We start from the raw sequence: 13170 nt of genomic DNA, 5'->3' as shown, positions 1-13170 counted from the left end.
TATGTGACAAAGATAATATGTATATGAAAATACTTCCACGCGGTGATAATCTCCCAACTAAGTGTGCAAGCCAAACAAAAAAGATAAATTTGCATTTCATTTAATTCACACCAAACCGTGAATTTTGTGTTTTTTGCACCCAATTGAAGATAATAACTCACCTTAGTAGTTAGTGTTTTAATGCCCACTTAAACGAAGGATTATTGATCCCTTTAAAAACTTAAAGTCAATGTAAAAAGATAGTGTATACATAATGTTTGATGGCTTCTTGCTTGCGATCTACAACATCAAGACAAGACCAATATAATATTAAAGGGAACTCTCAATCTCTGCGTCACTCTGTGTTTTTGTCTATCTTTCTCGCTCTTCCTGTCTCACTCTGTCCTAGTCGCTTGCACGGTTACGCTCCGTCGGAAAGAGACAATTTTGCATATCAAATAAACACAATTCATTTGTTGGATAATTCCCATATCAAATAAAGACATTTAATTTGGCCAGTGAAATGATTCCATTAATCTCATAGATATGAATTTTTTTAGATCGGTAGAATTATTCAATTCCTTAGTCAAGGATACAACATAGGTAGAGAGTTATAATTTTTTCACACGTTACTTAAGGAAACTATGTATCATTTATGACACTTGATAAATATTGTTTAGCAAATTCCAGAGAATTATTTGGTTTATTTTTTAAGTTTCCAAAGGTTTTGATAAGTTTCCAAATATTGTTTAGGAAAAAATTTTGTGCTCTAGTCGGTAAAGTAACACTAAAAAATATTCTGAAGGAAAAATATTGAGTCATATTAATGGGAAGAATAGGTCGGTCATTAATGTTTTAACTTCCACTTAAATGAAGAATTATTGCTTCCTTTGAAAACTTTAAATCAAAGGCAAAACATATTGTATAGATAATGTTTGATGGCTTCTTGGTTATGATCTACCACATATAGACAAGACTAATATAATATAAGAGGAAACTGAATGAGACCTTGCCTCTCTCTCTCTCAATCGCTCTGTCCCTCTTTGTTTTTGTCTATCTTTCTCACTATCTCTCTATGTTTCTTGCTCTCCCTCTCTCTCTCTCTCTCAATATCTCTCCCTCTCGCTTGCAGGTTGACTCTCTGTGGGAAGAGATGAAGAGATTGCAAACAAATCATTTTGATAATCGGCATATTAATCCTCTGTAACTGAGGAATGGATTGCTTATCATCTTCAAAATAAACATACTAATTATTTCTCTTACTGCTTCTGATACAAATACATTGTCGGCCAAAAGCTATGACGCTATTGATTCAGGCGAGAACTACGAATATACAGGTCTCCTTCACCGCATCTCTTTGCTGCAGGTAGCGTGGAGGCGCGTTGGCTTAATAAAACTCTCCAACCTACAAAGATTGACAACGAGTGAGAAAAATAATTTTTATGCAAATTCGCAACAGAAAGAAGTACCACATATTGAATGAACAATGAAGCAGCCAGCCAAACACGCAAAATCAGAGTAAAGAGCTCACGCTTATACCCTCAAACTCTAAATCCTTGGATTAAAGGCCATAGAAGGCGCGCGCATTGCTTCATGCTACGACTAAAGCTGGCAGGATTTCCAGAAAATGACATGTCTGCTATTGCGCTGGTGTTTGATGATTGATCTGCCGTGAGAAAAGTGCCAGGAAAGATGTTCGGCGAGATGAATGCTCCATTGCCGGCATCAAAGTTTGCAATCGGATGTGCGGCATCCTAATTTGGAAAAAATAAACATTTGTAAGCAGGCGCATAACAGAAACTAAACCAGATGAATTTCTCTGAAGAACACGACGAGGAACAGAGACGAAATGAATATTACCGTAACAGCATAAACATTAAATATTAGTATTGGACAACATACGTGCACGCGTCGAGGTCGAATGGTGGGCAAGAACCAGTTGGAAAAGGCCTCTGCTCCAAAGCTTTCAAAAGGCCACTGTCGTTGGTATGGTGATGCCAGGAAGCTGAATCTTTACAACGGAGCTCTTGGCTCATGTCAGAATTCCCAGGAAATCCCACACCGTTGTTTGAGCTGCGTGCATGTTTTGTTTTACAAGAAAAGTGAGTGTCCAGACACTTTAAGATCAGAATAAAGGTGGAAGAAGGATGAAAAAAAAGAGGAAGATGAGGTTCAGCGGAGGACATGCGACTACGAGTCAGGATTACCTGTTGGGCTCGAGCTCCGGAGGCGTGTGAGATCCCGCGGGATCGGTGTTGGATTCAAGAGGCGAAGAATGTTCTGTCATTTCTGGGAGAAGTACTACAGGTTCCTCCTCCGTGAACGTTGCAAGGAGAGCCGCACTGCTTGTGAAATAAGACCGAGTTAACAAATTATGATAATGAAAGAAAACATGACACGCTGAATCAAGCAAATATTTTAAAACAAGAAAACGGAAATTAACAAGAACAACATAGACAGAGAAAGAGAAAGATAAAGAAAGCTTACAAATCCTCGCCCATGTCGTCCGTGGGCCATCATCAGAGCTTTGATGCTCTACATTCCCGGCTGATTCTGCTGCGGTTGAGCCTGCTGAAGGCAGTTCGGACTTGAGAATGCTGCCCTCACCACCATAAAAGACGGCAAGGATGTCCGGAATGCACCCACAGAAATGAAAAGAAACGGAATTATCGTGTGCCGTGTTTCTATAGCTGAAAAGAAACCCATTAAGCAACTCAGGAAAAATGGTTTAAAGTCAGGGCTCACATTTGTTCCGCCAGAGCTTCAGGAACGATGGTGGGCGTTCGGGCAGAGAAATTACCCTGCACGTGAAAAACAAGTCAATAAAACATCAGCTGTGCGATCGCAATACATAGTGAAAATCTCTCTCGATACGGACGTCATGTCCTTAAAAATACTTTAAAATCGCGCACCATCCTTCCAGTAGCAGCTCTTCGTGACATGAAGTCACTCACCTTGGTGGCCTCCTTGAGTTGTTGGATCAGATGACAGATGATACCCAGGGATCCGGTGACGGAAACCTGGATCGGATCTCCGCTTCGTATGAGAGCGACAGAGCGCAGACGGAACGGACAGCCGGTCCTGTTTTTCGAGGATCTTGGTGGTGTTGGCCACCCCAAAAATGTCGTGCACTCGCAAACTTCTGAGGATCCTCTGCAGGGAAGTAGGGAGCGAGCAGGCACTCTCTGTGCACTTCCTTTTCTGGAGTTTGCAACCAGCGCACGCTCCCGCTCTGGATCGCTTCATTCTTTTTCTGGAGTTTCAAACAACGCCTCTTGCGGCTCGCTCTCCTCTCTCCTTCTGTCTTCCTCTTAATGTTCAGGGGACGCTCTATCGAGTTGTATATTAGCCATAGAAAGAGCGAAAGTCAGCAGAATCTGACAAACGTCACCGTTGTCCCGATCTCTCGCTCTCTATTTTCTCTCCTCTCTCTCCCTTTCCGCTTTCTGTCTCCTCTCTTTATTCTCGCTATCTATTCTCTCTCCGCCCGCTCTCTCAGGCTCGCTCAATTAAGTACACAAAGAGAGTGAGAGAGAGCGAATGTCAGCGGAATCTGAGGAAAGTCAGCTCTGTTCCCATCCGCTTCGCGAGTTCGTTTGGTTCGCTTTTAGTATCCCATCTCTCCTTTTTTCTCGCTATCTTTCCTGTCCTCTCTAGTTTCTTTTCTGATATTTTTATTCTCTCCATCCCTCCCTCTCGCTTTCTTCCACACCTCCCAGACTGTCCTTATTTCCGCTGCCGCTCTCTCCGTCTCGTTCTCTTTCTCTCTCTATATTTTCTCTTTATTTTCTCTCGCTCTCAATCTCCTCTCCTTATTCTGTACCTCGCTCTCTATCTCCTCTCCTTATTCTCTCCTCGCTCTCCATCTCTACTCCATTCTCTCTCCTCTCCTTATTTCCTCTCTGCTCTTCTCTCTGTGTCCCTCACCCTCGCTTTCTATCTTCTCTCCTTACTCTTTCTCCTCTCTTTTTCTATCTCCTATCTTTATTCTTTGTCCCCTATGTCTATTTCCTCTCCATATTTTCTGTCGCGCCTCCATGTCCTTTCGTTGCTCTATCTCACTCCTCTATCTTCTCTCCTTGCTCTCTAATCCGCTCTATATCTCCCTCCTTAGTGTCTCCTTGTCATACACACACAAACAGTTTATTCTCTTCTTTTTAATGCCTCACTTTGTCCCTTTGCTCGCTCTCTCGCTCTCTCTCTCTCTCTCTCTCTCTCTCACTCTCTCTCTCTCTCTCGCTCTCTCTCGCTCTCTCTCTCTCTCTCGCGCAGACGCACCTTTTTGGATGTCATAACCGCCGACGAACATCGACTCCCGATCGTTGGGAAGCTGTTGAACGACGAGTCTCGCCCGTCGCCTACGACCCCCAGCGCTCAACGTAACTGCACGCGGCCGACCGTGGCACCACCAGTGCGATGTCCTAAGCATGCAAAACTTATTACCGTGTGGTCCCATGCTGCTGTCGACGTATCAGTAGTCCTATCTGGTTCTCACTGGATCCCACGCGCGGCATTGCTGGCCAAGACATTGTTGTGTTGATGCGCACACCGGCCTGTGTAACGCACTAGTCCACAACCGACACACTCACCCAATATTATCGCTTTAGTTGTGCTGATTGTTGTCCGAGGTTATCTCTTCTGCCGGCACCAGTGTTAAGCTTGTATTCGTGATGTGTCACCCTGCGCCAACTGGTCGCCATCGACACCACAAGGTTGACGCTGACCAACTACGCCCGCACTACACCTGTTCGCTGAGTGTTACATCCCATCGCGACCTTCACTAGTCCTAAATCCCGTGCCACCGCTACCTGACGGCCGCCGGACTGATTCGCCATCCCCTTCTCACAACAGGCCTCCGTATGCCCTCGCAACTCCTACCTGACTCTGTCCGCACCAACTCATTGACTGGTCACTCTGCCAGGCATAGCCGATCGCTTGAGTCGCCTCCCCGTACGTCACTTCCAAACTCTTACTCGCCACCCATCAGAGCTCTGCTTCTGCGCCGCATCACCGTCGCCAGTTGAGACGTATTTGTGCCCATCAACGACACGCTTCCACCCTCCTACCCGCACTGGCCTCGTGAACCGACGGATTCTCCGACGACGCACACCGCCACCGATGAGGTACGTCGCTCTCCTTTGCTCGTCCGTCTTGTTACTTTCTTTCATATATTTTCGACTATACTCCAGCGTGCTCGGGTTAGAGATAGGTGAGACTTTATAGAGAAAGTCACATCACGAGTGATATCCTATGTACGGGCCGAGAGCCCGCCCTTACAAGTGAATCCCTACGAAATTAGTCCGTTCGGCACTGTAGTCGCCGTCGTCCCTCCGAAGAGGGTCAGAAGGTCACCGTCACCTTCAACAGCCATCCACTCGGATCTCAAAACTCGGCGAACTTCCCCCCGAGTCGAGGCCCGCACATCCATCCACTTAGGATTCACGTCGTCACGTAGTTTTAGTCTCCTTGGTGAATTACCGGTTAGACGGTCATTGATTTACGCCCAACATCAAGATGTGTGCCATGAAATATTTGAGTTGCGTGAATATTCACCGTGTGACATGAGAGTGAGCTAGTTATTACCGTCGAGGGCAAGTTTTTCTTCTCTTATAAACCTTTACACATTGTATCACAATCTTAATAAATCCAAAAGGTAACGATGGTTTACATAGGAAACAGGTTGGGTCCAAATATATTGTTGACCGATGTGTTTGAATCGTATCAGTTATTTTAAGATACAAAAATATGAATTTGACTCCTTCAAAGTTGTTGAAATAATCTAATCTCAGAAATTCTTGCTGAAACCAGTTCCATGTTTGCTTTCGTTGCATCATCGCTCTTTATTCAGAAACTTTCCTGCGTTATTTTGTGTTCTTGGTCTTAAATTTGGGGATTTACAATAAGATAACCACATGATAGAATTTAAGGTATTTTTCTGTGATATTTGTTTATTCTTGCCAAATAATAGTCAATTAAATATGGATTTCATATAGGACTTTAAATGTAGGACTGAGAGAACGATTAAATTTTAAACCTATTTCACTGGCCAAGGAATAATAGAATTGAATCTGTTTCTAAGTCTGAGTTTATAAAGCTCTTTACCTAACACATTTTATGCTATCAAAAGATGCATTATTCTTTCAATTCTACGATATGGATATTGTGAACTGCACTAATTGGCGTAAATCAAGAGGGTTGGGATTTAATATTTATAAAAGGACGATAAATAGATAGTATTGTTAACCAATCTTCTGGAATGGCAGAAGGAAACTTGATCATACAATAAAGTCTATTAGTGATCATCCATTTGAACCATGGGATCAGAATATGTGACAAAGATAATATGTATATGAAAATACTTCCACGCGTGATAATCTCCCAACTAAGTGTGCAAGCCAAACAAAAGATAAATTTGCATTTCATTTAATTCACACCAAACCGTGAATTTTGTGTTTTTGCACCCAATTGAAGATAATAACTCACCTTAGTAGTTAGTGTTTTAATGCCCACTTAAACGAAGGATTATTGATCCTTTAAAAACTTAAAGTCAATGTAAAAGATAGTGTATACATAATGTTTGATGGCTTCTTGCTTGCGATCTACAACATCAAGACAAGACCAATATAATATTAAAGGGAACTCTCAATCTCTGCGTCACTCTGTGTTTTTGTCTATCTTTCTCGCTCTTCCTGTCTCACTCTGTCCTAGTCGCTGCACGGTTACGCTCCGTCGGAAAGAGACAATTTTGCATATCAAATAAACACAATTCATTTGTTGGATAATTCCCATATCAAATAAAGACATTTAATTTGGCCAGTGAAATGATTCCATTAATCTCATAGATATGAATTTTTAGATCGGTAGAATTATTCAATTCCTTAGTCAAGGATACAACATAGGTAGAGAGTTATAATTTTTTCACACGTTACTTAAGGAAACTATGTATCATTTATGACACTTGATAAATATTGTTTAGCAAATTCCAGAGAATTATTTGGTTTATTTTTAAGTTTCCAAAGGTTTTGATAAGTTTCCAAATATTGTTTAGGAAAAATTTTGTGCTCTAGTCGTAAAGTAACACTAAAAATATTCTGAAGGAAAATATTGAGTCATATTAATGGGAAGAATAGGTCGGTCATTAATGTTTTAACTTCCACTTAAATGAAGAATTATTGCTTCCTTTGAAAACTTTAAATCAAAGGCAAAACATATTGTATAGATAATGTTTGATGGCTTCTTGGTTATGATCTACCACATATAGACAAGACTAATATAATATAAGAGGAAACTGAATGAGACCTTGCCTCTCTCTCTCTCTCAATCGCTCTGTCCTCTTTGTTTTTGTCTATCTTTCTCACTATCTCTCTATGTTTCTTGCTCTCCCTCTCTCTCTCTCTCTCTCAATATCTCTCCTCTCGCTTGCAGGTTGACTCTCTGTGGGAAGAGATGAAGAGATTGCAAACAAATCATTTTGATAATCGGCATATTAATCCTCTGTAACTGAGGAATGGATTGCTTATCATCTTCAAAATAAACATACTAATTATTTCTCTTACTGCTTCTGATACAAATACATTGTCGCCAAAAGCTATGACGCTATTGATTCAGAAGCGAGAACTCTGAATATACAGGTCTCCTTCACCGCATCTCTTTGCTGCAGGTAGCGTGGAGGCGCGTTGGCTTAATAAAACTCTCCAACCTACAAAGATTGACAACGCAGTGAGAAAAATAATTTTTATGCAAATTCGCAACAGAAAGAAGTACCACATATTGAATGAACAATGAAGCAGCCAGCCAAACACGCAAAATCGGAGTAAAGAGCTCACGCTATACCCTCAAACTCTAAATCCTTGGATTAAAGGCCATAGAAGGGGCGCGATTGCTTCATGCTACGCACTAAAGCCGGCAGGATTTCCAGGAAATGACATGTCTGCTATTGCGCTGGTGTTTGATGATTGATCTGCCGTAGAAAAAGTGCCAGGAAAGATGTTCGGCGAGATGAATGCTCCATTGCCGCATCAAAGTTTGCAATCGGATGTGCGGCATCCTAATTTGGAAAAAATAAACATTTGTAAGCAGGCGCATAACAGAAACTAAACCAGATGAATTTCTCTGAAGAACACGACGAGGAACAGAGACGAAATGAATATTACCGTAACAGCATAAACATTAAATATTAGTATTGGACAACATACGTGCACGTCGAGGTCGAATGGTGGGCAAGAACCAGTTGGAAAAGGCCTCTGCTCCAAAGCTTTCAAAAGGCCACTGTCGTTGGTATGGTGATGCCAGGAAGCTGAATCTTTACAACGGAGCTCTTGGCTCATGTCAGAATTCCCAGGAAATCCCACACCGTTGTTTGAGCTGCGTGCATGTTTTGTTTTACAAGAAAAGTGAGTGTCCAGACACTTTGAGATCAGAATAAAGGTGGAAGAAGGATGAAAAAGAGAGGAAGATGAGGTTCAGCGGAGGACATGCGAATTACGAGTCAGGATTACCTGTTGGGCTCGAGCCCGGAGGCGTGTGAGAGATCCAGCGGGTCGGTGTTGGATTCAAGAGGCGAAGAATGTTCTGTCATTTCTGGGAGAAGTACTACAGGTTCCTCCTCCGTGAACGTTGCAAGGAGAGCCGCACTGCTTGTGAAATAAGACCGAGTTAACAAATTATGATAATGAAAGAAAAACATGACACGCTGAATCAAGCAAATATTTTAAAACAAGAAAACGGAAATTCACAAGAACAACATAGACAGAGAAAGAGAAAGATAAAGAAAGCTTACAAATCCTCGCCCATGTCGTCCGGTGGGCCATCATCAGAGCTTTGATGCTCTACATTCCCGCCTGGCATATCTGCTGCGGTTGAGCCTGCTGAAGGCAGTTCGGACTTGAGAATGCTGCCCTCACCACCATAAAAGACGGCAAGGATGTCCGGCTGCGACCCACAGAAATGAAAAGAAAACGGAATTATCGTGTGCGTCGTTTCTATAGCTGAAAAGAAAACCCATTAAGCAACTCAGGAAAAATGGTTTAAAGTCAGGGGCTCACATTTGTTCCGCCAGAGCTTCAGGAACGATGGTGGACGTTCGGGCAGAGAAATGACCCTGCACGTGAAAAACAAGTCAATAAAACATCACCTGTGCGATCGCAATACATAGTAAAAATCCCTCTCGATACGGGACGTAATGTCCTTAAAAATACTTAAAATCGCGCACCATCCTTCCAGTAGCAGCTCTTTCGTGACATGAAGTCACTCACCTTGGTGGCCTCCTTGAGTTGTTGGATCAGATGACAGATGATACCCAGGGATCCGTGACGGAAACCTGGATCGGATCTCCGCCGTATGAGAGCGACAGAGCGCAGACGGAACGGACAGCCGGGTCCTGTTTTTCGAGGATCTTGCTGGTGTTGGCCACCCAAAAATGTCGTGCACTCTCGCAAACTTCTGAGGATCCTCTGCAGGGAAGTAGGAGCGAGCAGGCACTCCTCTGTGCACTTCCTTTTCTGGAGTTTGCAACCAGCGCACGCTCCCGCTCTGGATCGCTTCATTCTTTTTCTGGAGTTTCAAACAACGCCTCTTTGCGGCTCGCTCTCCTCTCTCCTTCTGTCTTCCTCTTAATGTTCAGGGGGACGCTCTATCGAGTTGTATATTAGCCATAGAAAGAGCGAAAGTCAGCAGAATCTGACAAACGTCACCGTTGTCCCGATCTCTCGCTCTCTATTTTCTCTCCTCTCTCTCCTTTCCGCTTTCTCTGTCTCTCTCTTTATTCTCGCTATCTATTCTCTCCGCCCGCTCTCCTCAGGCTCGCTCAATTAACGACAGAAAGAGAGTGAGAGAGAGCGAATGTCAGCGGAATCTGAGGAAAGTCAGCTCTGTTCCCATCCGTTTAGCGAGTTCGTTTGGTCTGCTTTTAGTATCCCATCTCTCCTTTTTTCTCGCTATCTTTCCTGTCCTCTCTAGTTTCTTTTCTGATATTTTTATTCTCTCCATCCCTCCTCTCGCTTTCTTCCGCACTCCGCACTGTCCTTATTTCCGCTGCCGTTTTCTCTCTCCGTCTCGTTCTCTTTCTCTCTCTATATTTTCTTTATTTTCTCTCTCGCTCTCAATCTCCTCTCCTTATTCTGTACCTCGCTCTCTATCTCCTCTCCTTATTCTCTCCCTCGCTCTCCATCTCTACTCGGTATTCTCTCTCTCCTCTCCTTATTTCCTCTCACGTTCTCTCTCTGTGTCCCTCACCCTCGCCTTCTATCTTCTCTCCTTACTCTTTCTCCCTCTCTTTTTCTATCTCCTATCTTTATTCTTTGTCCCCCTATGTCTATTTCCTCTCCATATTTTCTGTCGCGCTCTCCATGTCCTTTCGTTGCTCTATCTCACTCCCTCTATCTTCTCTCCTTGCTCTCTAATCCGCTCTATATCTCCCTCCTTAGTGTCTCCTTGTCATACACACAAACAGTTTATTCTCTTCTTTTAATGCCTCACTTTGTCCCTTTGCTCGCTCTCTCGCTCTCTCTCTCTCCTCTCTCTCTCTCTCTCTCTCTCGTCTCTCTCTCTCTCTCTCTCTCTCTCTCTCTCGCCTCTCTCTCTCTCTCTCTCTCTCTCTCTCTCTCTCTCTCTTCACTTACTCTCTCACTCGCTCTCTATCTCTTTCCTTTGTGTCTCCCGTCATAGATACACATACATTCTTTTTATCATCTTATTCTTTCCTTACTGTGCCCTTCTCTCTCTCTCTCTCTCTCTCTCTCTCTTTCTACTCCTCTCTGTCTCTTCTCCTTACTCTCTCACTCGCTCTCTATCTCTCTCCTTAGTGTCTCCCGTCATAGATACACATACATTCTATTATCATCTTATTCTTTCCTTATTTCCTCTCTCGTTCTCTCTCTCTCTGACCCGGTCTCTCTCTGTGTGTCTTCTCTCCTTATTTTCTCTCCCTCTCTATCTGTTTCCTCTCAATTTTCTCTGTCATGCTCTCTATCTCCTCTGTCGCACTATCTCTCTCTCTCTCTTCTCTACTTTCTCTCTTACCCGCGCCGTATCTATCTCCCTTCGCCTCCTCCTACACACAGATACAGTTTCTTTTCTTCTTATTCTCTCCTAAGTCTATCTCTCACCTTATTCTTTCCACACTGTATCGCTCTCGCTCTCTCGCTCTCTCTCTCTATATCTATATATCTCTATCAATCTTCTCTCCCTACTTTCTCACTCGCTCTCTATCTCTCTCCTTAATTTTCCTCTTATTATTCTGTTTTCTCTCTCTCTCTCTCTCCTTACTCTCTCACTCGCTCTCTATCTTTCTCCTTCGTGTCCCCGTCATTACACACACCTACAGTTTCTTCTCTTCCTATTCTTTCCTCACCTACTCCCTCTCGCTTTCTCTCTCTCTCTCTCTATCTCTCTCTGTCTGTCTCTCTTTCTCTTTGTCCGCCTCACTCTCTCACTCGCTCTATCTCTCTCATTAGTGTCCCCTCATGTACACAGATACAGTTTGTTCTGTTCTTATTCTTTCGTCATTCCTCTCACTATTTATCTCTCTGTCTCTCTCTCTCCCCTATCTCTCCCTCGCTCTCTCTCTCTCTGTATCTGGTCTCCGTCTGTCTGTCGTCCTATTTCTCTCAGTCTCTTGGTCCGTTAGTCTCTCTCTCTCTCTCTCTCTCTCTCTCTCTGTCTCTGGTCTCCGTCTGTCTTTCGGCCTCTTTTTCTCAGGCTGTTCGTCTGTCTGTCTCTCTCTCTCTCTTTCTTTCTGCCTTTCTCTCTCTTTCTCTCCTCGGTCTGTCTGTCTCGCTCTCTCCTCTTTCTCCCTCCATTTCTCTGTCTTCTTTTTTTTTTTCTCTCTTATTATCAAGCATGATTTTTTAGATTATTTCCTTGCATTCCGCTTAAGAATGACAACTGAAGATCTGTAGGTGATGCTTCCAATGTTATACACACATATTATACGTCTATCAAGTGGGGTTTTGTGATCTATGTTTTATAAAATTTCAAATATCTTTAAGAAATTATTAATCTGTGTAAATTTTGAATTATCTATATTTAATAAATCTCTGGTATTTGTGCCGAAGAACTCAAGCCTACAACTTATCGATATTTTGATGACTTTTAAAGAAATGTAAAGGTTTCGTGTTGACTCTGTTTTCTTATAGTAGAGCTTCCACTTTCTCCATTTTTATTTCACGCAATAGCGTTATATGGCTTTAAATGAATTTATGTTCAATCGGATATCAATTTCTTCAACTGTCTTCCCACTTAATTTGAATGTCACTGATGGCATGCATCAATTTTTTTTCTTTAATAACCTCCATTGGTAGGTGAAAAGTATAATTTGAACGTCGTGGGACGTTAATATATTGCAGTAGATGTGATGGAGAGCGCCCAAACGATATCAACGAATTGTCATCGGAACCATTCTCACCGTCATTAGCATCTCCGCCAGTTCGTGTCCAGCTCGACGACACGACAAAGCACCACTGAAGACGCCCGTGTTTAAATACCCCAGGTAGAGCACGCGTGCGTACACGTGGTCCTGTTTTAATTTATTTTTGTTCGTGCAGTTTGATGTTTCGTGTTCGTGGACGATGAGTTCCGCAGATCGCCGTGGACGCATCCGTATCATCGCGTTTTTATGTGTCGTTTTATTTCAAAATGGTTTAAGCTTCCTATGTTTTTGCATTTTAAGTGCTATAAAAGGGGGTCCCTTATTGGGCCACTTATGTGAACCTTATAGCCCATCATGGCCATATAAGGCCATGATGAGCACGTTCACAGGCAGATCTAAAAGTTGTGTGTTACAGATATTTTCCGTCCGGTCTCATCAAAGAGAAGATGGAGAGATGGAGAGAGGAAGAAAAGAAGAAAGAAAGAAGTAGAAGGGGATGAGAGCAGGATGGCGCAAGAAGGCGCCGCTACCCGTTGTTGATGGTGGCCTTATCTGCCATCATGCGCGGCGATCTGTACGACGGTGATAGTGCACGGCGACATGCACCGTGTCGCGTGGGTTCTGTTTTCACGCGACGCGACGAGTGGGAAGATACAACAGATCGTCTTCGCCACTCGATCGCTGTGAAAACCCACGGAGCATTCTAGCCTATCGCCCGACAGCGCCTGACTGAAGGGCCTGAACCACTTCGAGGAACGGCCGTCAACCCACGCGGTATCCACGGTCAACATTCCATCGGCATTCTCGCAGACGCACCTTTTTGG

This window comes from Wolffia australiana, chromosome 8 (genome assembly GCF_029677425.1).
Source record: "Wolffia australiana isolate 7733 chromosome 8, ASM2967742v1".
NCBI classification, from domain to species: domain Eukaryota; kingdom Viridiplantae; phylum Streptophyta; class Magnoliopsida; order Alismatales; family Araceae; genus Wolffia; species Wolffia australiana.
The sequence above is the reverse complement of the archived record's forward strand: the minus strand, read 5'-3'. Positions refer to the sequence as shown.